Source organism: Corvus cornix, chromosome 2 (assembly GCF_000738735.6).
Source record: "Corvus cornix cornix isolate S_Up_H32 chromosome 2, ASM73873v5, whole genome shotgun sequence".
Classification (NCBI taxonomy): domain Eukaryota; kingdom Metazoa; phylum Chordata; class Aves; order Passeriformes; family Corvidae; genus Corvus; species Corvus cornix.
Genome location: NC_046333.1, coordinates 87,915,956 through 87,943,366, shown reverse-complemented (window position 1 = coordinate 87,943,366; position 27,411 = coordinate 87,915,956). Strand labels below are relative to the sequence as shown.

Below are 27,411 nucleotides of genomic sequence, written 5' to 3'. Positions count from 1 at the left end.
ATCCAGCTGAGCAACTACACACTGTGAATGTTTCTTTACCAGTGCTTTTATACCATTACAAATATCAGCAGATTACTGAAAGTTGTGCATGAAAAATACAACTATAAATGAAATCCTACCCTGATTAATTTTGAAGTTCCAACTTCCACAGCAGTAGGTTTGGGATTCATTATCGCAAGGTGCTGAACATTCTGTTTATTGCTGTGATTGAAAGATATTAGCACCATAACAAACTAGGAAAAGTTAAAGCCCTTGAAATGAAGTTGCACCTACTCTCATCAGGTCATATATTGCGGTGAGGAGATAAAAGGTCCTGTCTTTTGATCCCAAAACATAATCAGAGAGTATTACAGCCTTATGAGTTTGGGAAACCCAGTATATGATGTTCATGTGGATTTCCCTTTCAGCTAAGCACGTAAGCATTGAGGTTCAGGAAAGCTCTAAGAGAAAAGAAGAGGTAAAGGACAGAATGTTGTGATGGCATCTTCCTTCAAGCATGCAGTCCCTAAAAGGCTATGACATTTACATCCCTGTTCCTTTCTGAACTTAATAGTCTCTGCTGTTGGAGCTCCCTGTGACTCACAAGATTTATTTATCCCAAGAAGCATTATACATTCGATACTTATCGTGGTTCTGTTTTGGATAGTGTGACTATCAGTGCTTCAGTTTTGCAAACAGTTGTATGCAGATGATGACATATATGGGTGTATTATTGTTCTACATGTGTGCAGGGCAGTTCACTGCCCAGTCACCAGTCCGAAACCCAGTGGGAAGGCAGGGATCATCATGGAAGCACAGCCATCACAGCAGTGCTTAACATTGGATTTCAACACAGTTGTGGCCAACAAGGGTCCCAGTCAGTTGCTGGCTGAGAGGGATAACTGGGAGCAGAGGAAGGCTGCTTGGTTTTATCTCTGGAGCTCATAGCTATTCAGAGGCTGGCACTCACTTCCCAGTACTGGGTTATCTCCAGCAGGACTCTCTAGATGACACTGTGGATAAAAACATCTCAGCTCTGGGCAGCCAGGGCTGGCTGTGCCACGCAGGTCACTCAGAGCTCAACTGCAGCAGTGGCAGCAATAAGAACAGTGCGGCCAGGCCAGCTGGCACATCCCGGCACCTCACCTGGCTCTGAGAGCAGGCAGAGCTGAAGTCACCACTACCATGGGCAGTGCATGCCATGGGGAAAGCAAAGGGCAAACCCAGACCCAGAGTTTTTTTGTTGTTGTTGGAAACAACTACAATGCAAATTTTACTGTAAAACAACAGTGGTAACTGTATGAGCTGGTCAAAACTGGAGTTAGCTACAGTTTGCTTTCCCTCTCCTTTTCTCTGGTATCCGAATGGAATAATACACTTTCTGCCTGTGATAATATTTCCTATGTTATTTTTTCCGTGTAATAATGCACTAATTAATTTTCTTAAAGAATGGAAGGTTTACTTCCTTCCTGCATTTGGCATTAGTTAATGAAGTGCTAGCAAATGTTAACTTGAATTCTCAAAGATCTGTTCTTTCCTTTTTCCTATTAAGGTTTAATGCAGCCAAATGCATGTGGAGATAATCTTATTCCTATATTAGAAACAAATGGAAGATTCAGCATCAAATAAATGTTAAATTCAAAACTGTTAGCTGCTAAAAATAGGAGTAATGCTGTTACCTCAGAATAAACTGGAAGAGCATAAAATTGATCTTGGATCTAAAATCTAGAAGTCAGTGGGGTAGCAACCCTCAAACTGCTCATTAAAGAATGTTTAAAACTCTTATTAAACTAATGCAACACAGCTTAGTTGAAAATTTGTGCATGTATTTACCATGTTCCCATTCATTATCTTAGGGAAACATGAAAATAAAACTAGAAAATATCAGTAAGTAAGTGTTTGATCAAGCCTGTTGATATGCTTTGCTGATCTAGCTGTGTTTCCTTAAATGTCACAAAAAATATTAATTTTACCCCGCTGTGATGATTTTAATGCTCAATGATGAAGGAGAACTACTCCTTTATCCAGTGCCAGGGAGGAAAAAAGCTATGAAAGAAAATGTGGGCTGTAGTCTCCCTCACTTTGCTGTAGTTATATCTATGTAGTCCCTTTGCACTTCTAGCAAGGTCAGGAAGAAGCTTCCTCTTATGTTCAGTGAACAAATGGATTGAACCCTAAGTGCCCAGTCCAGCAAGTCCTTACGCACATTGACAGCTTCATCAAGGAGCCATAGAGTAGGAAATGCCAAGGAGAGGTCCAAGGACTGAGCTGGCAGTTGGAGAAAGCTAGGAATCTAGCTCTTGGCTAGAAAAATGACAGCCATGGTCACTGTCTGGACACAGGTCCAGACTTCACCAGAAGTAAGTCATAAGCAGTGATAACTTGCAGGCCTTAAAGTTTCTGCTCTCAGCTTATACAGGAAGGGATGTTTGTTCGGGTTTTTTTTTCAATATGGCTCATTTGGATATAGGATTTGAACCCCCTTAGAGTTGCAGGGGAGGTAAATCCTCAGACCTACCAGCAAAGTAGATGGAATGACAGCTAGCCTTCCTGTCTCTGTGCATGTGGTGCTGTGTGGCACTGTCCAAACACAGGTGATCTATATGTGACCATGAGCTGCTCGTTTTCCTTAGACTCTGTGAGTACAAACAGTAGTGAGATAGAGACAGGACTACTGCGTGTATAACCTCCTGTTATGACTGTATGTTTCCAAAAATATTGCTATCATTATGGGATTCCTGAGAGTGAAGAGAGTCACTATTACATGAGGTGACCCAGAACTGATATCTGAGCTACAGTACTGAATAATTTAGACAAGATTACCACAGCAGCTTGAAAACTAAAATTAAGGCTTTACAGCTTTCTGGAGAATTCTACCAAATTCCACTTGCGCAAAGGTACTGCCGGTGACAGAAACTATAGGAGCATTGCTCATGTCCAAAGGGAGGTGAAATCCTCTTTGTGATAAGCTTGTGTGTGCAGTTATGGGTGTATCTGTAATTATAGGCAACAAGGAAAAGCGTGGCTTGCTCAATAACACACCTCCTCCCATCGTGACAGACACAGACAGGAACATGCCACATGATGGAGTGGTCACACTCTTAATCCCCCTCTTTCTTTCAGAGCTGTTGGCTCCCCTCTCTGATGATAACTCATCTCCTCTGTTCAGTCTCAGTTTTGAGCTCGGCTGGCTGCTGAACAGCCAAGGACCTCCAGCAGCCAACATGTCTCACAAGCCCTCATATAAATTTACATTGCTTCCTCTCTGCAGAGAATCTAATTTGGTCTACATTGTAAGGCTCAAACACTTTTAAAAGTGTATCATCATAACAAAGATAAGTAGCAAAAGAGAAGCAGAGTGTTTAGGAACATCCTTGGGAAATAGCAAGCTGCATTCTGAAAAAAAAAAGTAAAATTCTAGAAAATAACATTAAAAAAGAGCTGTGCAAAAGAGGGTTGCAATACACATCTGAAAGGATTTGAGGAGAAAGGAAAAACGGAGTTATGGAATGAGATTCTTAGGGGATTTGCATTTTGTGTTTAACTATTTTGGCTATTACTGAAGATGATTTCAGTGTCAACACACCAGAAACCACAGGAGCATCAGCAACAACAAACTCTCAGCTCAGTTTACCAGGGCTAATACAGCTGGGAATTCCACTGTTTTCTTTACAGCTAATGTCACATAGTTTAAAACAAAACAAAAGCCACCCAAATCAAAACCCCTTCATTTCCAGAAGTCGTAAATTGTTATTACCACTCTGCAAGCCCAGTGTAAACAGGTTCCTGGCCCATGACTAAGGCTGGTCGGCTGCACTGCAATGCAAACAGCAGCGTGGATCTCTTCCAAAGGCGTTGTTGGATGCAGAAAGGGCTCTGCTTGCTTAGAGTTCCAGGCTTCCAGTTTACAGTTTCTTGCTTGATTCAGAGCTTCAAGTCTGGGGCATTTTCTACTGAGAGCTTGAGAGCTGCAGATCTGGAGCCTTATAAAAACTGCTTTGCTCAGGAAAGAGGAAGCTGCGGGATTACCGGAGACAGCCGGGTCCGGGTTCACGTAAAGGGCACACCTCCAGCAAATGAAGGAATGCGTTTCCCAGGAGGTGCAAGCCGGCGTAAGTACCACCCAAGTGAGCAGAGCAGCACGGGCAGGATCAGCACTTTCTGTGGCAATGGCATTTTCCCTCCGTTTCCCCGCGCCCCGCCCTGCCGCGCTCCCGGCGGAGGAAGCGGAGACGGGCCGCGGGCACCAGAGGGCGGCACAGGACTTGTGCAGAAGCGCATCAGCATCTTCCTCCGACGGAGCGGGGGAGAACGGGCTTACAAAGTTACACCGGTGATTTAGCTCTTTTAGGGTTAAAAGCTAATTTTATGTTTATGTCATTCTCTCTTCCCTTTTTAGAGGGGAAAAAAAAGGAAACAAAACCTGCAGCAGCATTTCCATAACCTTATGAACTCTCAGAAGTGCTAGGATCCCGAGAGGCCGTTTTTTTTGTTTTCTTTTGTTTTTTTAATGGGGGGGGGGGGGGGGGGGGAAGTGTTTCCCAGCTCTTTCTGAGAATGACAATTTTGTTTCTGACTTTCTTTTAGTAACGTGAGGCCACAGGCTTTGCTCTTGTGCTCTGACTGATCTCAGCTCTCTGATTTGTGAAGACTTTTATTAGCTGTGGATAGTCAGAGTATTTGGTGTTGCAGACATACACACTTATAAAGGCAGCTCAAGTGAGAAGGGTTTATGTGAATTACACTTCCTGCAGGTTTGTCACCAGAGTTGCTCCTGACTCATCCCTGAGTTACCCACCTGCAAAGCAGCACTCCTCTCTCACAACCAGCATATTCATGAGCAAAATTACTCACGGGTATCTGTCTACTATTGTTCACACCCTCTCTCTAGTTCAAGTGTTGACTTTATTCAACAGATATTTCCTTTTGTAGCCAAAGTGAGATTGTGCTGTTCTTTGCTTGTAGTGCTAGAATGTGAGCAGGGCTGAGCAGGAAATTTACGCTGTTCTTGTCAATCATCAAACACTGTAAACGACCTGTTAAAATCCCCACAATGCAGGCAGAAATGGAAGTGATGTATTTTCTGTTTAGAAAGATGCAACAGACATTGCTGGTATATACTACAGAGATTCTATGACCAAGCAGAGCATGCTTGGTCTATCAGTTAATCTAATGAAATTTTACTTCTCTCTGCAAAGTCTGCTTTCTTGAGTTTTATGCTTCAAAATCCAGTAGAAACCTGTAAACTTTGTGGCTACCTTGGATAGTGTATCCATTTGACTGGATGTCACTGGACATAATGCCTGAGCTCTGCTGTCTCCTCTGTGCCAGACCACTGGTTTTTAGCGTGGGCACTTACCATAGGTACTAGTTGTTAATTTAAATAGAATTCCACGATTACATCATAAGAAAGGTATTTTTGGCCTCCAAGAAAACAGTATATATTGACTCATCAATATGGCCTGCTGGCCAAGTATAACTTTATTCCTTACCCTTTAGTTAAAGTACTGAGAATGCAAGTAGCCAACAGAAAGACAGGAAAAATATGAACTGTCACAAACCTAGAAAGACAAGGTTGGCAGAAATCCACACTATTTTTGGCCGTTAAAGTACAGTGGTTTTCCTGGCTCAAACTCTTTCAAAACCACTCAGGACACCATGGAATTTGTTTCATTTTAGGTTTTTTTGCTAAATCTTCCTGAGTTTGTGGTGCCATCATATGATTTCACATGGGTTTCCCAATTTGTTTTTTTTTTTTTTTTCCCAATTGACACACATTTCTGGTAATTTCCATCAGTGTGCCAGAGTAATGAAAATGTAGGAGGAAGTTTTCTGAAGAAGTGTATTTTCTGGCAGGTTATCACCTAAAAAAAAAAGACAGCTCTTTCTTTAGTCATTTGACTGAATATAAATTGAACTAAGAGACCACACATAGATTGTCACCAAATGAATTAATGCAACAAGAAAAGAAAATGGTGCTTGTAGGTTGTGCCTCAATACAATTCTGCCATTATATAGAAACTGTATCTTGAATTTTAAATGTTCCCAACTTCTATTAAGATGATAGAGTTTCATTTCAATTGGAAATATAAAATAAAATCACAACCTCTCTAGTGTAAAGGAGAAGAGCTGGTGGGAAGAAAGCTTCATGTTTGGGAGCAGGGGACTAGCCCTCTAAAGCATCATTCCTTAGATTAGACTTGCAATATGGATCTCTCTAGTAGCCCCTAGAAATTAGGACAAATGAGTTTCATATAGTTTTACTTCAATTTCTTCATATTACTGAGAGGTCTTCAAACTGGGGCAGAGTCAGATAAAATATCTCTCTCCTCTGAGATGGCTAATAATAGCAGTTTAAGGGATTTGTTTCTGAACTGCGCTCCCAGTCACCAGAAAAAGCATTCTTTAAATAGAATCTATTTGCTCAATTTCAGCTAAATGTATGACCATACTAAAAGTGTTTTCCTCTCTTCTGTATGCTCAAAAAACCCTATGTTGCAGTTTCAGAATGGAAAGGTTTATTTGATTGATCATACCATCTTCTATTAATTATAATGTCATTTCCTTTCAGCAAAAAACCCCTAGAATTACATTGGGAACCTCACTCATCTATGGGTCCAATTGTCTTTTTCCTTTCAGGCTATTTCCTCTGGAATGTTGCATTTCTGCAAATGATAAAAAAAATACAGTGTGTGGGCAGGTATGGTCCTTCGCCCGCATCTTAAAGTGGACTAAATCACAAGTCTCAGTCTTCTCTGTAAAGAAAGATTTTTTGCATTACCAGAAACAGCACTACTGACTGTTTTTAAAAGTAGTTTATGCCATTATGAAACAGAAAGGCCTGGTTTCTCAGACAGTCAGAGACACAGAAATTTTTTGCTATGACTCAGCTTTACCAAGTAATTTGAGTTCATGCTCAATTTATTTTGTTGCATTAATCCTTTTCAAGTTGTCCTCAGAAGTGACTGACAGGCAATGCTTTCCAGTGCTTAGATCCCTGGTGTCACTTTCGAAGTCTAAACTCTCATGTTGTCCCTGAAATACAATCTGGAGGAGTGGCTTTAAGATATTGAAAAAACATGTTCCATAGAAAACTTCTACAGTTGGGCTGACAGTGATTTTTATTTCCTGCATTTTGTTTCTCTCCTGTGATGTGTAGGGTTACAGAACAGTTTTGTCTGATACAGAAGAATGATTTTATATAACAAATGCTCTTTTCACTGGAAATATAAAGGCAATAAGATGATGGATCCTTAACGCATTTTTTAAACCAGGCCTTAAGCTTACAAGTGCTTAGGAATAGGTTTTAACTTCATGCATATGAACAGTCCTCTTCAGTTTCCATGGGACTCGTTATGGGCACAGAATAAAGCACCCAGGAGTGTGCAGTTTAGAGTCCCTAAGTACAAAAAGTGATTTTTTAATACCCGTTTCCGTACAAAAATACTAGTTTTGACACCAGGGGGGCTTCTTATTGCCACCCTCTATTAGAATAGAAATAAATAGTAAGATTTAAAAGATATTAAAGTGGTTATTGATTTTCAGTATATACCAAGGCCTGCCTGCCTGAAAATTTCAATGAAAATCAATCTTCATGTTTTATACCCCTGGCAGAATATTATTTTCAGCATGAAATATTGTACTGAAACAAGTTCTGTTTGGTACATAAAATACACAAAAGATATTTCAAAAGTATCTACCTTCATATGAAAATGAATAGGTTTTGCTCCAGTGCTATATAGATTACCACTGTCAATTTCTTCAAATAATTCTTTAACAAACTTTACCAAGCTCCTTATTATAAGTCCATCAAAAAATTAGAGCTATAATATTTTACTTAAGACTCTTTTTCTAGGTCTTAACTATAAAAAGTAAATAACTAGTTCTGAACATTTGCATACTTTTGATGTGAAGATCTGTGCTAGTTCCATTAATATTCAGGCACTTGGTACTGAGGGTATCAATCAAACTTCTGCATGAAGTTTGATATTGCAAAGTTAATGGCAATAGCATTCTACAGTTGGTATCCCACAAAACAGTTCATGTACTAAATACTCTCATTCTAGCATGGACTACAAATTTTATGTAATTCTACACTAAGTTATGAACATTATGAAAGTGGGTTATTTGAAACTGCATGCCTTTAAAAATACTAGACTTTTCATGAATATATGCCTAAGCATATAACACACACATCTTCCATTGTGGCAATTACCTCAATATATGGAAGAGACACTAAGATATTTAACTGCAAGGGATCCCTGGATAGACCTATGAAACCTCTAAAAGGCATGCACAGGTTACAGACAAAAAGATGCATCACCCTCTCTGCCACAAATCTCCAGAGATTCCCAGACAAACGTGACCTGCAGGAAATGCCAATGTTATTAGGACTCATCACATAAATAAGCACGGGGAGATCACAAGTTCTTCAGTATTTGCTTCAGGCCTGCTATATGTCTTCCATTTCTTTGAGCTGCACTTCCAGAATTTCACAATAGATGGGAGAAAATATTTTTATGGATTTATGGTCTATAACTGTAATGCTGGTTGTCAGCAGAGTTGCCAGGGTTGAATTTATTCAACATACTAACTCAAAGAAACTCAGTGCATGTAAGAGCTGTCTTGGTATTGACAGGAGGAAATCAGCCAGACCTGCACACTCTCATATATAATATTGTTATATTTCCGTACTACTTTTATCTTCTTTTTTATCTTGTTCGTTCTACCTTTACATATATGTTTTCAAGGTGAGGTTATATACGCACCAGATAATCTGAATAGCAACAGAGGACAAGTTAAATTCAGGTACAGTTAAAATATTCCCCCTTAATTACTTCTTTTGTGTCATTATAATCAATGAAAACTGTTGCATTAACAAGCTACCAGAGAGCTTATAAACAGCTTGTGCTAAACTAGGGACTGAAGGGCAGCTTAAACTCTGAGCTCTATTGCTCTGACAGGATGAGCTTGGTGCACAGCTGTCACAAATGCTAAGGGAAAAACCCTGTGCTCTCACCCTGTATTCACTCCTAAGAGTAAGCTAATTCATTTGAGCTGTGGACAGGAGAAAGGCTGGCTGGATTGGGTTCCTAATCACTTTTAAATACCAGAGGCTTTTTGCGGTTTCATATCAGTAAATGATGCCAAAATTTCCCGGGGAAAAAAACTCCTGTTTGTTTTATTTATTCTGAGAAATAAATCATTGTTTAAGTTTGTCTCTACAGAAATTTGCAGCAGAGTGACAATGAAGTTGATTCTTCTTATCTCTTTAGAAGTATGCATATGTGATGCAGGAGAGGGGAAATGGGGAAAAAATAGGTTGCCTTTTTTTATCATTATTTTGAAGTTTCCTTTCACTTTTTCAAACATGCAAAGAAAATCTCTTGAAGTTGTGAGACATGCTTTTGCATATAAGCACTCAGAAGCTTCTTATAGCAATATATGGTCCCTTAAACCCCCAAACCTTTTAGCAGTCTATCTGAATTACTTTTTCACTTCATGCAAATTGTGACTGAAATTAGAAATGACCTTCAGAGACAGCACTGCAAATGATAGGAAGAACATTTGCAATATAGTCTCTGGGTTTATGTTTCCAAAGGACCTTGTAAATTCTTCACTTCCTTGCCTGTGCAGTTTTGGTGGCCAGCAGAGCAGAGGTCATTTTGTTTGTTTTACCTCTCTAATGACCATGTTTTGTTAGACGTGTCTGTAAGATACATCACAGTTCTTCAAAAACAAATTGTGTCATGTAGTAAAAAAATTAGTTTAAAGCATTGTGTCAAAGGCTATTTCTGTTCCCAGCTGTTAAAATCCTAGCACGACTTTGCTATTTTCTTTGCCTTTAGAAAGCTGCTGATCTTATATTAGCAAGTGAGCCTAACTATACAATTGGAACAAATGATGAAATACAGTGAAATCAATAGTAACAGTGTTAAAATAAATATTGTGCAGAAAAATAAATGTTACTATTTCTGAATCGGGAAAGGTCACAGGCTATAGAAAATAATGAGCGCATTTATCTGAACCGCTGTATCAGAGTCAAACTGAAAGCCCTCTGATCCGTGAGTCATCCCTTTGCAAATGCTTCTCTCTTATATTGCTCATAATAGAAACAACTTGTGTAGCCTTTGCCTTTGTTGTCACTGAAGCATAGCTGTAGGACCCCATCATATAGCCCTCACTCCCCTTTAATTCAAGTGGAGCCTTGTTTGATGGTAAAGCTATTGCAGCAACCTATATTTAAAACTCGGTGACTCATTCATCTTATGCCCTTTTTTGGAGTCATTAGTGGGTCATATAACTGTGTATATTTCATTCAAATTCCCATTTATATTCCCTACCTATAATTGCAGCTATTTTGCTCCAAATAATTCTCTGACCAGAATAGCAGCCTCTAAGGGACTGTAAGCAACCACTGCCACCTCCCCTTCCCCTCCCCACCCCTGCCCCCCTTTAATTTATGGTCTGTTCTTTGACAGTTTTTTGACAGAGTCTAATCTTAAATTTCCAGATAGCAGCATACCAGGTTACAGCAGTGTTGGGTGTGTGCTACTTTAAGCTATTGACTCATAAAGAAAGGTTTGGAGGAGAAGCATCAGGAACCATTTGCATAAAGGCCAAATACCCTACTCTTATCAGTTTAATTTGTTTCTTTCCGTACTTATAAGAGTCTTTCAGCAGCTAGAGAATTTCCTTAATTCTTTTGCTTTGCCATTTCCATCCAGTAGTTACTATCTTTCTTCTTTTCCCTTTTGAATAGATATGAAGACTTAAGTTTTGTTTCAATAACAAACACATCAGTTTATACAGAATCTTATCATGTCAAAACATCTTTATGGACAAGCATCAGCAATGAGATCAGCTCTGCTTTGAAAACAGTTCTTGTTAGCTATCAGGCTTTACAGAGATACAGTGTTGCCAGAGGAAATGTTGGTGATTATGTCATGTTGTAATTCAAGAATTATAAAAATTCCGTATGGAGTGGAAGGCAGGAAAGGAAGAACTATAGTTCTATAGAACTGTAGTGGTATATATTTGTTTATTTATAGGGATGGTAGCTAACCAAGAGTACACAAACTCTTCACATCAGCAAACTAGCTTCAGACAGGATCCACAAGTATCTGAGCATCAAAAACTGCAGATTCCAGTGGAACTAGGTGCCTGGTGGAATCCAAAATCCTTAGTTTGTTCCTACAGTTCCTAATAAAATGGCAAAACACCTATATGTGACCCTTTAAAAATCAGCATGTCCACCTCCACCATCCTGAGGGTTTCAGGGCCATTAGATGCCACTCTTACTACATGTTTAAACTAGAAATGCTGGCGTTCATTTTTTGCTAGGAAAGTAGGAGATAATGAGTAGACTTCTTTCTCTAACTAAAGCAATTCTAAGGGTTACTTAGGCGCCTGGTCACTCTGGGGAAAACATGTCTCACTCTGCTTGGAATAATTAGAAATTAGAACACTTGACTGAAGTGCTGGGACCTGGATAATAAATCTTGTTTCTATTTACTCTGGAGTCAATCTAAGTATCTAAAGAAGCACCTAAGAGCCTGTTTTCCTATTTTTGCCTTGCAAGGACATCAGCTTCACTGCAAATTCCATCACAAGGTGATTTGGGGAGAAGAAAACTAAACACCACTGTCTGGAGAGCTTTGTGCTGCCTCAAAGTCTAACTTTTGAGATCTCATGTTGAACTTAAGAAATGGTTTTGCAGCAAAGCTGAAGAAAATCAGGAGGTTATGTTTCTTTTCAAAAGTGGCCAATATTTTAACAGGGTTCAATAACCTCCAAAAAGATAGTTTTGTGACAAGGAATATGTAATATTCCAATATTAAATGGGATGTTGTAATTGAGGACTTTACCAGGAGGGCAGAATTATAAATGTGTGAATTATTTTAACACATTTCAATTGATTTCTTTCAATTCTTCTCTGTCAATGTGTGTAATCCACGGAATGATGACAGCCCTTTCAGAGCATCAGATCATTTCTCATGAGAGTTAGTTCATAAGTATGAACAGCATGAAAAGTCAGGTACAGCATGGGTATTTAGAAAGTCTAGAGTGGGATTTGGATTAAATTTAAAACTCCCGCATTACAACCTTTAGTGTTTACTGGGCAACAAACTACAGACCTCGGGGGTGCAGCTGGGGTTGGCAGTGTGCAGTCTGTCCCCTGAGTTCCACTCCTGCAGACACTCACATTTGCAGTAACAGGGCTGTGAAACCACCACTTGGAAAATACCTGGTCCTTATTAGCATCCAGAAATAAGGGACATAAATCCTACCTACACTCGAGAGCACACTTGTGGAAACAGATCCCAAGTGAACAGAGGTGTGTCTCTGGAGCTGAGGCAGAGATGCGAGATTTAACAGGTACCACTGCAGAGAGCACTCCCAACCACTGACGCTGGCATCTCTCTGCTGAAGATGTTGACCAAGCACTCCTGATTCAGTCTGTTGGCAGTTCTCCAACACGACATGAGCTGGAAAACTATCCCTACATATTCTGTGGAAGCAGCCCAAGAGCTGAATGTAGGATTTTACTCCAGAGCCAGGTGTCTATAAATTCAATGTTACAACATTCAGCTTTTAAGTTCTTTGATACACACTGCTTTTTTTTGTGCCCATCACAACAAATAGCACCAGACATATCTGAGACATGTTTGGAGGGCTCATAGGAAGATAACCTCTCCAGCTGCTTTGTATCCTAAATACCAGAGCAAAAGACCTCATAGTTACTGAAAGTTACTGAAAGTTCATAGTTAAATTTAGAACTTCTTCTCATTCCTCCAAAAAAGGAACTCATTAGTATTTTCACGGTATAGATTTTTAAAACATCGGTCTGGAAATCAATTAGTCTAGTCAAGCTTTTGCCTTCCCCAGACTCCAGACCTAATTCTTTATGTCTTCTCTCCTTAGGTACGTTATAACCCCATGTACTACTGGACTGAACTGTGCTGAATACAAAAATGCTGAGGCATTTGCACATTTCATTAAGAACCTCTTAAAAGAAGTATAGTTAAGGTTTTATTTTTTGTATTGATTGTAACCTTCAGAAAAAAAAGCTGCTCTATTACTCATCTCCTGAAACATAGTTTCCTTGTCATGGGCTGGGGAGTGGGTGGAAAGAGAGACCTGTTTTTTTGGTGGTGGGGGTGTTTTTCCCATTTTTGAGAGTGGCAATGAACACTGTTTTATTATAACACAGGCAAAAGGGAAGGCTGTTTGTTCCATTTTTATAGGACACCAAGTAACACAGAAGCACTGCTGTCATTAATTGGCCTGTGTGCCATCTGTTGGAAGGCGCTTTTGATTTTCACAACGATCATAGCAGCATCACAGGCAATGCAGCAAGAACAGTTACCCAGTTAAACACTCTGGGTAGAAATGGTTCACAAAAAGTGGCAAGTGCAGAGTTGCTCTGCCTTTTTAAAAAAGAAGTCTGATTGCAATAGGTGTGTATATAACAACAAATTAGGAGACTGATCCAACCCCTCTTAAGTAGAGTGATTTTATAGGATATCAGGCAGTGGTAAGACACACAGATCTGACAGCAGCCAAATCTGGCACGCACTGCAAAGTAAATCAGAAGAGCAAAATAAGTTTTAGGAATTTTTTTCCTTTAGGGGACATCTCAAGTCTCATCATTAAGGCTTGTTGGTTTTCTGCTAAATTCAGAGCAGTACTTCTCAAGGAACCAGGACAGTGGCATGTTAGGTTTAAAGACTTTTATTTCACCTTGTTTATATACATGTGAATCAGGAAAAGAAAAAAGAGAAGGCACTTACTCAATACGAGACTAAAAATAATGCATTGCAGCATATGATATTCTGAGTTGACTTAAATATCACACTTTTCAAGAGTGTATATAGTGCTGTTTTACTTATTTTGGCCTGCAGCACAGTGTCTGTACTAAAGCTTATATACTCACCCCTCACTTTAAAGCTGACACAGCCAGTACAAAATTAAAATGGACAGCCTGATCAACAACATTCCCCACCCACATCATGCAAATCAATCAACCAGAACGACAAGAAAAGTACCCAACACTCCCTAAAGGCTCAATTCCATGTCTTTTAAGCTTCTATTAAAGCAGCTTTCTTCAATGCTCCATCTCAAATTCAAATGATGCAGAACTGAAAATGGACTCCTGTTTTACTTCAGGGAGTGGTAATTTTGAAAGGAACAAAAAATGTTTTACAGAAAATTAGCATAGTACCATGCTGATTCTCTTGTGCAGCTATATTAAATATATATGCTGGGTCGATTTAAATAAGATTCATTTAAATATGTTTTTCATGGTTAATTGCTAAATGTAAAACATTTGCAAATTTTAGACAAAGCAAAAATTATTTGACACTTCTTTCCTATGAATCATACTTTTTGAGATTAAAAAAGATATATCCTGGAGTGGGGAAATACTGTTATAGGTGAATGAAAAAAATTATGTGAGTTACAGCAATATGTCTCCCTCTTTCATAATTTACAATCATTATATATTACTAGTAAGAGGAAACCTTTGAGTGGCCATAAGGGGCAGTAAATGAAGAGTAAGCCAAAACGATAATTTGAGATGAACACTTGTCAGTAACAGAAGGGCCAATATTCATGTAAATACATATTCAGTGTACTACCCATCAGATAATCAAAGTAGGTATAAAAATTACTACTTAATTTTTCTATACATGTACACACAGAGTAATCTCCTAGCTAGATATTTTAATGTACCAAAGTTTAAATGGCTGGGTTGATTATACTTTCACTGTTTCCTTCAGAAATACTCTTTTACAGCCTGGTACAACTTTCACTGTTTAGGTCAAAGCGCAACATTGTAGGCACATCCCCAGGGTCAATTTTTTCCGGCACCCTTCCACTCTGTTTAACCGATATTTCATGATACGCATTTCATGAATCAGCACGACGTGCTTCATACATGTTTGTAAGTAAATGAAAGCACTTTAAAAATGTCAGCCAAAGTGTGGGAGGAGGATAATATCCATGAAGACTGTGCAAGCACATAAATTACTTTGGCCAGACAATTTACTGTCTAACTGCTGGGAACATTCACTGCCTGTGTGTATTCACGCTCCCAGTCTGCGTTCACTTAAACTGGTGTTTTGTGATAATGGGAACATACTTTAAGCCACTTAGGGTTTTTTTGAAAATTCACTGTTGGTTTATGTTTTTAAGTGTCTTGTGAACTTGAGATAAGGATGGTGGTTAGAACTTTAGCTTCTCTGGAAGTGGAGAGAAGCTTATTCTGTGCTTGCATATGCAGATGTATCTATAAGGCAGAGTGACCACAGCACAGATTGCCAAATATCTTTCTTATAGAGATCCTGCTTCTGTTACAACTGTGCCAGAATGTAATTACTTGGGATGAAGTTTCCCATCATGAGTTTCTGCCTCCAGCTGAACTGATCATAATTTGCCTTTTCAAGAAGAATTAAGATAAGGAATTGCTAACTAAAAACAATCACACGAACTCCCTATTTGCAACTATCTTTTGAGAAGCTTTAACATATCCATGATTTTGACAGCAAGGAGTCTTTTGTTGACATGAAGGAATTCCTCTTAAATTTGGCTGATTAACTTCTGAAAATGTGTGTGTGTGTGCACACATATTTCATGGAATCATAGAAGGGTTTGGGTTGGAAGGCACCTTAAAAATCTGTTTCTAACCACCCTGCCATGGGCAGGGACACCTTCCACTAGACCAGGTGGCTCAGAGATCCATCCACCCCGGCTTTTAACTTTTCCTGGGAGAGGGCATCAACAGCTTTTTACAGTTGCACACTTTTCTTCAAATCACCACAGGCCATCCTAACTGGAGAACTTATCTATATTTAAAGTAACACTACTCACAGGTTTTTTCCTCATCTGGTTTTAATCAGTATCTGATCCCTGGCTATGCGGCTGCTCAAACTGCTCTCAGAGATGTTTGTTATTGTGACAGCACTTCTGGGTGATGATGAGGAAGTTACTCCAGCTGGACTTCTTCCCTCCAATCAGTAACTTAGAATTTTTTTTTTTCCTGAGTAAACTGAGCAGTGGTTCAGGTTGTGATTTTTTTTGTTTTTTAATTTAAAAAAGTGCTCAGAGATGTGAATAAATACACTCAGGAATTTAGTAGAAAAACTGTGTCCTAGATGTCTTCAGCTGGATACTCAACAGGATGAGAGCAGACATCCAGTCTGTAGGGGTTAACATGCACAGTGAAGGGTGAAGCAGCTGTTGAAATATGCAGTGAATGGGAGATGATCCTGCAAAATGATAGTGTGTTCGTGTAATTACAGAAAATAATAATGTCTCAGCTACAAAAGGTGAAAATAACAGACACAACCTTTATTCTGTTGTTTTTACGGGGTTTGCTGGCATTTTTTTCAGAGGGGAGTGGTGGTTTTTCTTTTTAACTTAAGGCTGTTATTCTCATGGAATTAGTATCTTGTCCACATTTTTGATTGTGCGATAGGAAAATAAATTACACAAAATTAATTAATATTTATCTAATTTAGCACAACTTTAACAAGTAGGTGATGAGGATTCACATACAGAAGTGCTTGCTATAAGCTGATATCACATTTGGAGGGACAAATTCATCTCTTGGTGAGAGACAGTGCTACTATGGTATCCCGTGTGTGGCAATCCTCGGTATTAAATTCCTTTTTCTCTTCCTGCTCTTAATCACTATAAGATTCTCTGCCTTTCCAAATATCAGGGAATATGGGAAAATATTTTCCAAGAAGAGAACTTTGGAGCTGAAAGTAATTGTGTGCAAACGAAAGCTGTGGTCTGTTCCCATTAAATCTGCAACTCCCAGTCAGAAGTGGGGGATGCTCTTCTTCACTGCCGTGACTGATAGCACTTGAAACAATAGGTAATAGTTTTAACTTAGGGGAAGACTGGGATTACATATTTCCTTCAAGGTCCAGCAGTAGGATTTTCGATGTTTGTAAAGAAAGAGTTGTCTGCTGCACAGATTTGGTCCTGAGTTCAGGAACTATACCACTAAATCAAAAGCCTGATACACTCGTATTTCATCTCTAAAGTCGTCAGGCCCTGACTATGATTAATTGGAATGGATGGGCTATCAGGCTTCTGAATGAAGGCTCCTACAGAAATACATGGCACTATGTGAAGGGCAAGATGCAGTAACCTTCAATATGGGGAGAAGCAGCTTGGCCCTTGGATATCTGTTATGTAGCAGATACGTTTTCTTGCATTCTCTCTAAAGGAAAAGATGATGACTATTGCTTGCCAAGTACTTTCGAAAATGCAGAGTATCAGTTCAAAGAAAATTTAACTTCCCTCCATGAGGCACAAAGTATTAGGTGGGTCTAATCCTCTAAGTAGGAGAGGTTCTGGTGGAAACACACTGACTTAACGGGGTGATTCAGGAGGGCAATGCCAATGCTTTTTAATACTCTTGTTGTTCCAGAGTTAAATTATCTTACATTCTGGAGTAATTACCAAGTGACCTAATTCTCACTTTGAGTCTCAGAAACAGTTAAAGAGAATTAAGCTTGTCAATATTCCATTAGGATTTAAATGTATGGAAGATTAAGTTTATGTTCCTTTAATAAATGATGGGACATTAGATTATTAGATGGCTTCCTCAAACATTTGGGATAGATCACTTTCAGGGTAGATATTAGTGAACATGAGCGTGAGACAGAACCATTCAGAGAAGCCTGCAGGAAATCTGCAAAATCCTGTGAATCAGCTGTGCTGAGCAGCATTGGGCACTGCACCTGGTGGGAAAACCTGTGACATAGCTATGCTCCTCCCAGTACTCAAATTTAGATAGGCAGTACCGTGCAGACATGCACAAACTGGCTCCCATTCTCCTGCCTTCAGTGGAGTTGCAGCTTTCATGTTTCTTTCCCCAAACCAAGAACGTGGCATACCAAGAAATGGCTCACTAGAAGAGCAGTACAGATAATCAGATGGCAAGAGCTAAATTGTATTTTGGAATGCCCCGTCTCCACAGCAGGCATATTTATACTGTGCAATGCAGCACAGGGGTCCCTGAATTAAGCTTGGAAAGGTAATTTGGAATTTGAAAAAACACAGCCATGTCAAGGAATCGTCTGCTATGCTTTTCTCGGGCTTGTCTCTGGGAGGTTTTTTTCTGGATCTGGGTGTCTTGCAGAGAGCTTCTGGCACATCGGTTCACTCTTCCCTGCTCCCACCCCTGCACTTGAGTTAACAGAGATGGCTGAAGGCAGGGACCAAAACAGATCCGGAGAACACCATCCAAGTTTCACAGTTTGGAGAATTTTTCTGAATACTTTAACCCGGACTGTTTCATTGATCTCATGTACAGTCTCATTAGCACAACTGTGCTACAAGGGCAGTACCAAACACCTGGAAAATTCTTTAAAACTGGAGAGAAAACGCCACCGGATTGCTTGGCCATTGAGGTATTCTGCTTCAGTTAATTAGCGCTGCTGAAAGGCTCAGCTAATTAGCATGGGTGTAGAGTTGCTCTGACACAGTTACTCCGCTTGCAGGACCTGAGCTAATCCCTCCGCACGGCGCTGGAGCGCAGTGCCCGGCGGGGAGCGAGAGGGAAGCGGGAGGCACGACACGCATCCCCACGCCTTGGGCAGCCAGACCTGCCCTCCTCCCGGGGGGGAGGCGATCGGGCTGTGCCACCAGCTGCGGGCTGGAGACACTTGTCACCTCCTGCGTCGGCCCCGTTGCTACCCCAAGAGATGGCACGAAGGACACCTGGCTCCTCGTCCCCCGGCAGGGCCCGCCAGCCGGCGGCGTGCCGAGCTCTTGTCAGCCTCTGGAGCCAGCCACTACAACTTCTCGCGCTCCGCTGCCAGCGGGCACAGCCCGGGAGCAGCTGTGGGCAGGGAGGGACTCGGGCGGGACCGCGGCCACCACGGCCGTGCGGGGAACAGGTGACGGAGCCAGGGAGCCTGCGGGCGGGAAGGGAGGCGAGGAAACAGCCCCAGCCCCGCCATCCGCGGTGACCCCGCTCCCGTTCCCCCTGGGAAACGGCGGAAAGTGCCGAAGGGACCCGAGCGGAGCCGAGGCAGAGAGCAGCGGCGGGGCGGGCGGACCCGGGCCGGGCCCGGCCGGTCGCTCCCTCCGCTAGGGGGCGAGCGCGGGCGGCGGGCGCTCCTCACCGCCCCGCCCCGCCGCGCCCCGCCCGCCCAGCCCAGGCGCAGGAGCCGGAGCCGGCGGCGGGAGCGGGATCGGCTCCGTGGTCCCCGCTCCGCACCTGCTCTCCTCGGTCCGCACGGTGGCGGCGGCCGCGACGGCCGTGACGGCCTTCTGCGCCCCCTGGGGGAGCGGGGCGGCGGCGGCGGCGCGGGGCGGCGCGGCAGGTACCGGGCGAGGCGGCGGGAGCGGCGCGGGGCGCGGGGAAAGTTGGCGCCGCCGGGGCGCCTCCGGGAGGCGGGGGCGGTGGTGCCGTCGGGGCCGCCCCCGCATCTCCCTCCTCCTCCTCCTCCTCGGCGGGGCGGCGGAGTGCCCGGGCGGCTGGCCGGCCCCGCGCTGGTGCCTGGCTGTCCGCCGGCCTCGCGGGAGAGCGGGGGCGAGCGCTGCTCCCGGCGGCTGGCGCGGGGGGAAGCGAGCGGGAAGGTGCGCGGCGGTGCCGGGCTGGGTGTCAGCCCGTCGAGCCGTGCCGTGCCCTCGGGGGGCGGCGCTGCTCCGCTCCGCGTTGCCCCTCCGTTTTCTGTTCCGCTCCGCGCCTTGTGTGTTTAGAGCAGGGCACCGGGGCAGGGCGCGGGGAAGGTCCCGTCCCGTCCCCTACTCCCCTGCGCTCGCCTTTGCTGCCTGTAACTATAGGGCGAGTTTGGCTCCTTCTCTAATCCCGTTTTTTTCCCCCCAAATCGTTGGCAGAGCACCTGACCCGAGAGTTTTCTCGAGCCCCGAGTACCTCGGGCGTGTTTAGGAGACGAGCTGCGGGCGTAGAGCGGCCCTGCCCGTGCCCCTGCCCGGAGCGATGGACGGGGTCTGCCGAGGGATCGGAACCCCAAAGCCCGGAGATACAGTACCACAGGCTAGTTAGCAGCAGCTGCCCCACCACAGAGGCTGCCTGGGCTCCACAGAGGTTTCTTTTCAGCATTTTGGGTGCTGACTTGCTCTATGGAGATAAAAAAATCTCCAATATATGATGTATCTGTAATTTATCTAAGATATATATGATATATCCATGTATGTGAAGTGTGACAGCTATTTGCCTCATTGGTGTTATGGAACAGATGCAACAGCAGTAAAAGAGGATACTTCTTTTAATATATAATTCTCATTCATCTTGCGGCATTTCTCGTTTCCTCTCTTGACTGAACTTACCCGAAGTAATTAGTCAGTCTCTCCTTCTGTTGCTCCTTGCTTTCCACTCTTTCAAAGATACAGTTGGGATTTTTTTATTTTCCTTGCTAGGATGGTTGCTTCCCTTGTGGCTCTCTGCAGCCTGTCACACAAATTGCTACTGCTCTAATACCTGTGTAACAGAAAGCAGAACAAGTTAGTGCTTTTATGCTATTAAATATTGGTACTGCTACTCTGTTAATCCCAAACTGTCTTTATAGTAGAAATACGTCTATTACTGAAGAATTAATTTTGCACAGTATTGCACTGAAAGATTATTTATAAAAGGTGAATGTAGATGTGTAATATACTTTCTTAGCTTTGGAGGACAGTTGCACTTTCACTTTTTTTAAAAAAAAGTTTTTCTGAAACTAGTTGTACAAGAAGCAAATGGTCCCTATTACCTGAGAGTGTTTGATGATAAGGGAAACAGTTACCAAACAGAACTGTGGGGAAGAAGGGTCTGCTCAGTTACCATATCTAGAAAGGCTTGCTCGCTAATACAATACAAATGCTAAATTTCCATGATGGTGACATTCTCTGGCATTGTCCTGTGGCAAAAGTGTCTTGACAGGCTGGTGACAAATACCTAATACATTTCTGTTTTCTAGTTCGTAAGAAAAACGTAATGTTCTGCATAGTTCTAAGTACACTTAACAGAACAGCTCATTTGAAGAACCAACTTGTGATGATAAGATTAATTTTGTTTCATTAAACACTCTAATATTGCTGGCAGTGGATTCCTGGAAGAACTCTTGACACTTGTCATCTCTTTCTCTGACTTAATAAGCATTTCTAATGTTTCCATTTTCAACTTTTTGCATATTCTAAGACTGGAACAGTTCATTATTTCAGGACATAAATTTGGGTAATATCACAGGAATATATTGTACTGTACAATACTTAACTCTCTACCTCCATTCTTCCAAAATACTTTTGGTACAAAGTAAGATGCTGATAAAACTATAGTTATGTGATATGCTATTAAATTGCAAAGTTCCATAACTGCTTCTCAAGTAATCATTTTGTATTATTGGTGTAATATGCTTAGAGCAGTAGACAGGAACAACAAAAAAGTAGTAACAAAAAAGCTAGTGGTAGTATCATCATCTTCTTGCATATGTTCATGACTTATCACGTGATAAATCCTGTTTTCATCCAATCCAGGAGTCTAAAATATCAGCTGATTTCTAGAGATCTTGGGTGGACTGTTTTTTCATAGTCCATATTATAGCAGAGACAGCTGTCCATACTTTTCTGAGCTGTGACCCATTTTCTATACTGATGAGTAAGTGATAGCTTTACGTAGACACTGAAAGAGTAACCTTACAGAGGCACACCAAAAGTCTTGTGTGCAGAAGTCATTAATGTTAAATTCTCCAAGGTGGACTAAAAGCCAGTACAGCGAGCAGTTCTTCTATTTTGTCACTTTGTTCACAAATAATATTTGCCATGCTGGCATCTATGCATAGGGGTATTTGTTCATTAAAAATCAACCGGTTAAAAGTAAAATGCAGTTTAGTAGTGATAAGGACCACAGTTACCAATCTCATTGTTTTAAATGTGGTAAATGTTCATTGTAAGTTTTATAGAAACTTTGTGTGGGTTTGGTTTTGGTTGTTGGTTTTTTGTTTTGTTTTTTGAATGAGAAACACATTCCTTAAGCTTCTTAATTGTGAACTTGAGAACTGACTACTGTAAGAGGCAACACTGTGTACTCATCTACTGAAAAGTTTGCACAGAAGTTCAAAAGCTAGAGAGCCACATTTTTCAGTTCTTTTCCCCAAGCTACAGCTTTGAGTATACTAAGCAAAAAGTATTTATTTTGCTTCCTGCTTGTGTTAGTTGGTGTTAGTTTGTAGCATTGGTTTCTCTTCTGGCTACCCATGTGTAGCAGTGCAGTGCACATTTTGTTCTGTGGTGTTGAGTGCATGATGTTAGTCGGCACGGGGGATTTGGCACAACTTTGATGAGCACTGGTGCATCCAATTTGCGGGTGTCTGTCTTGTGGTGAGAACCCATAGCTCTGGCATAGCCCCTGATGGAAGCATTGTATACTTTGGGCTGAAGCATGGGATGATTCACTTGAATAGGAATCAATCAAGTAACTCTGAATTGGAGGTGTCTCTTAAGCTTGCGGGAGAGGCAGAATTTAGGCAACTTAATCCAGGCTAGGGAAGTGTCAGTATCAACTAGAAATGCTCTGGCTGCAGTTTTGTCTTGGAGTTGGATGCTTTTCGTGAACTGTAGTGTTATCTTGTTATCGAAGCCTAAAAGTCAGAAGGTGTATGTGGTTTTTCCCCATGACAAGTGGGAATTAATGGGAAGTAAGTTATTCTTCTGTCGAGGTGTTTACTAAGGGAAGAGAGCAGGCACACAAACAGTTGGAGTGGAGTAACAGATGTGCTGCAAGTTTCATCGTGACATACCTTGAGAAAATTTACTCTAATCTCCTCATACTCTGATACCATTGCCTTCAATCAGCATGTACTGAATGTCACTGAGTATTTCTAATTTCTATTATTAGCACTGTAATATGAAACCTAGTCATGTGTCCAGTATTTGGACTTTGTGTTCCTTCTCTTTCTTCTTGTCATATCCCTGCATTCATGAAATGCTACAAAATCAGATACTATAGAAAACATTGTCTAGTAGCTTGCTTTTTAAAGCTTTTTTTTTGGTCTTAATTTTTCTTCCTATTGTCAAACTGCATTGACAATCTTGAAGAGCCTTCTCTCTGCAGAAAACACTGATACTTCCATACATAATTTGGTTGCTTGGGTTGTGCTGAAATCACTGCGATGCTGAAGTCTGGTCATGCCTGTCTGCTAGAATTTGATTTAGGTTTCCAAACATTACACATGAGTAATGGTAACAAAGGGTTCCCATCTTCTGGGCCAGGAGGAATCAAGAGAGACTTGAGAACTTTGTAGGTTCTTGGTGCACTTCTGTACTGTTGTTCACCTGGTGAGTCTCATGCGCTCTTGGCTTGCAAGTTAGAGATGTCCAAGCAAAATATGGGTTCTGGGCATACATTTGGAATACAGATTATCCATCTGGTACTCCTCAGGAAGATGCGAGGTATTTTTTAATCAGTTTCAGAAAAAAGTTGAAAAAGATACAAGCAGAATTTTATCTGCCTCTTCACTGGTCTTAATGTTCCTCTGGCTTTGTCTGTCACTCTTCCGTGGTTCGAGGCCCTTCTTGTCTCACATTGTCTTACTATCCCATCTCAGCATGTGTCTCCATTCTATAACAATACTTCTCCTTTTAAGAAATGCAGTTCTTCTGTCCAAGAACTGTCACCATTGATTTAACAGGAGAGCATATCACTGCATAAGGTGGATCTCCACAGGCTCTAGGTCCCTAAGTCTGAACCAGCACATTATCCTAATGGCCTCTGTTTGAAATGAAAATCATTAGGAGTGGTCTGGTCTGATGTATCTCTCTGACTAGGTTCCCTCTGTTAAACTCCTGCAAATGTCTCCTTAATATGAAGATTACAGAACATTAGACAAGTAATGCAGTTTTACAGATAAAACAGAAATCCCAGAATCAGTGAAGCTTGTGCATGCTATGACCATATGTTAATCTGTCATATTGGAACCGATGAAACTGTAATTCCATCAGTTCCCTCTCTTGGCAAGTTTAGGTTTGATACAAGCACAGCAACATATGTTAGGGGGAGAGAGTGAGCATCCCAAGCTTTGAATTTTCACTAAAAACACTGGAGGAAACTGTTTTTCAGGATTTGGAGTTGAGAGGAATTCTTCAAGATAAGTGGTCTCAATTCCCTTTTTAGCAGAGGAGTATTAGGCTTTCTGAAAGGTGGTGTTTTGCCAAAAATGAAATGGGTTCTCTTCCTTGCATCACAGAGTTGAAATACAGCCAAGGTAGTATGTTTCATGCTTGCTTGTATTGGCCAATTCGGTGAGCATGTTTCAAGAGGCAATGTAGTAACCCTTGTCACAGCCACGTACTCTGTCATCTTTGTCAACAACCAGCTTTTATCTTACTAATTCAAGCTGGTGGCTGGTACACTCTGAAATTGGTTCGGTAATTATTCTCAGTCAATACTGTGTAGTATTAAGGTAGTAACTTACCAGTCACAGGGTTCTTGGTTCAGTCACTGGTTTCGTTTTTAGAACTTTCCCACTAAGTGATGTTGCTCATAGAAATTAATAAAGAATGAAGCAAAAACCAGTCCTCAATTCAAACCTGTACACGTGTATTATCTTAGTGAGAGGTAAAGTTTTACAGGGAGTTCAAGAAGTTTTTCATTATTCAAAGTGAAAATAAAATCAGTGTATTTTTAAGTTCTCTGCAAGAAGAAAATTGGGTGTACAGAAAGTGATTCCAACTCTTTAATCTTCTATTGCAATGTAATATAAAACTAATTGTGTACTCTTCCTTTCAGTTCACATAACCTTTCAAACAAGCTAAAATATTTAATTTCTGAAATGTTAAGATGGAAAGTAAACAATATGCTTCACTTTTATATTTTCTGAAAGAGAAATAATAGTAAAATTGGTGTGAAACCATAAAATACTTCAGCCTTCGTAGCTGACAAATGCAGTTGCAGAGTTTTGGTGGTAGCTCTAATTTTGGTAATTCTGACAGGTGCCAGTGGTACTAACCAAGGCTTGTGCCTCAACAATATGGTTTAAAGGTCGAATTAAACATGCATGTGCACATAGTAAAGCTACCTTTTAAGATTTTGTATAGCGAGAAGCAAAAAGCCTCTTTTCTTTTCAAGTAACTTATTACTTACTCTGAACCAGACTTTTTTCCTTCTTTAACCTGAGCAAGACTTTAAAAAATAGTTCTAGAGAAGGAGCAGCTGTAAGCAGCTGAAATCAACAGCAAAGTATTTCACTACTGAGTCAAATGCTGTTTTATTTGCACTTTAAAGTATGAAAGTAGTTACGATTTGACATCTTGTTCATTGATTTCCTGCTATCCTCTCCTTCCACCCCCGGAGAGATTTTAATCTGGTGTGTGCAGTGTTATGGAAAGCCAGTGGTTCATAACACCAAACTATGATGAGTAACCATGGCTATTTCCCTAGCAAGTTATGTGATACAGTTACGCTCTGTGGAATGACGCATTTTATGAATCAAAGCTGGGAGCCTGGGCTGTGACTGGTATACATGTGGGATTTTGCACTGTAGTGTTGTTTGCCTACAGTTCTGTGACTATGGATCCTCTTGTTCAACGTGGCGTGTTCCCCAGGGATTGGCCTGAGTATGCAGAGGTCTGATCTCTGCTGTTTCACTCAATTTTGGTGCGGGTTTTTTTTTAAACTTAAGGTTTTTATCCCAGATGTTGGATGTGTGTGCAGTTGTATTCTGTCTACATCTGTGTCAGTCTAAATGCTTTTCATAATTTTTGTGATTTTGGGTTTTTTTTCCATATTCCTACGTAGGTGGGGAAGAATTGTGCTTCTGGAACTGTAATGGTATAGATAGAGGCACAGCTTTTGATTGAGGCAAATGTGGACCTGTACCTGAAGTTAAGGACATGCAAGTATTTTTTTGCCATGGTTGTTTCAATGCTAGTGCTTTGTCTGGAAGAAGGTATCTTCTTGACTGTTGCTGGTATTCTAACTAACACATTAAGAGCCTATAGATAAAGCAGACTGTACTTTGGTCAAGTTGAAGATCAGCTAGCACATGCTGAAGTACAGCTTGCCTTATCTTCACATAGTTCTTTCACAACATGTGAGCCCATGTTTACTGGAGGAAAGAAAGGCATCTTTGAACAACCTAGTGAGCACAAGCTGTCCTTATTGGGTTTCAGAGGTTGTTGTAGGATGAGATAATTTCTAGTTTTTGCACATGCTTTTCTAGCCATATGTATATATCTGTATATCAGATTTATTAAAGTACTTTGGAAACTTCTTTAAAAAAAATTGCTTAACATCTTGACCTACTGAGTGCATTAAGTTCATAGTTATGGTATAGTTCAAGCTTTTGTCATGTCCCTGGCTTCTTATTTTTGGGTTCAGTGTGTGAGTGGATTGTATTAATTATCAAAAGACTTTAAGGGGATAAAATTATTGAATTCTGATAGTTTCCTTTTTCACATAGCGTTGCCTGGACTACTGCTGTTTGATTAAGGTTTCCACCCTTTCCTATGCTTAACTCAATTTTAAGTCTTGATTCTCTCCATTTGTGAATCAGTACAGTTATTTATCAGAACAATCCTTGTATTAATGATAGCGTAACCTGGTTGCAATTTTAGTATCTGTTCTGCCCATTGCCACTTTCATCTGTGACATTCTCAGATGCCCAAAAAAGATGTCACAATTTTCACTTGATGGAAACTCATTGGTGAGCTTGGCTTTGGGTAGAGCATAAGCACTCTAAAAATCATCTTGTTCATTATTCTTTTAATAATTAGTTTGAAAAGAGATCATGTCTTTTGGGAGTATTTTTACAGAAAGACCTTATTGTTTTAATGGTCATAAACCTTTCTATCTTCACAGCAAGATTCTGTAAATGTAGTTTATTTTGCATGGCGCCTGAAAAGGTTGCTAAGAATTTAGCCATGCATGAGTTTGACTGCTTAGTTAAAAAAACTTCATTTTTTCTGTGTATTTAATAAAACAATTTGAAAAATGGAATAGTAGAACAAGACAGCATAGGCTGCTTGTCAGGGTATGCAGCATTTGATGGCTGTTTCATAGAATGTTGCAAGCCAGTGATAAAATTACAAATATTTTTTTATAACTTATAATTGTGGGGAACAATTTGGGTGGGGGGGAATCAATACTTTCTGCTTTACTCCAAAAGTGTAGGCAATTTGAGGTTGAGAGAAAATTCAGATCTGCAAATATTAAGCAACTCCTAATTTGTGAAAATACTTGTGATACTGTACTTTGTGTATATTAAATTAACAGCTTTTAATAAGACTGCACGTAGGTGTAGGGTTTTATATTTGCAGCCACGATGGGGAGGTTTTCTATTCTTCTTTCTTTCAGATTTGTTTGACTTTAGCAACACGGTTTTTCTTTGAAGTAGTTGCCAGAAAGTTTAATAAGTGGGGAAAATTTCTGTGGGACCACACCATTCAGGGAGCACTACTGATATGACAAGA

At 40.9% G+C, this 27,411-nt stretch overlaps 1 protein-coding gene across 3 annotated transcripts in view; it reads left to right on the top strand.

Moving 5' to 3' along the window:
• PTPN3 (protein tyrosine phosphatase non-receptor type 3) overlaps positions 1-27,411 on the top strand; it is a 165,033-nt gene that overhangs the window by 19,826 nt on the left and 117,796 nt on the right. The window contains exon 1 of one of the 3 annotated variants that reach the window (XM_039568986.1): positions 19,258-19,325. The exons of the other annotated variants lie outside the window; for them this stretch is intronic. The gene's annotated coding sequence lies outside the window, so the exon portion shown is untranslated. Of the gene's footprint in view, positions 1-19,257; positions 19,326-27,411 lie in introns of those variants that run through there. 3 annotated transcript variants of the gene reach the window in all.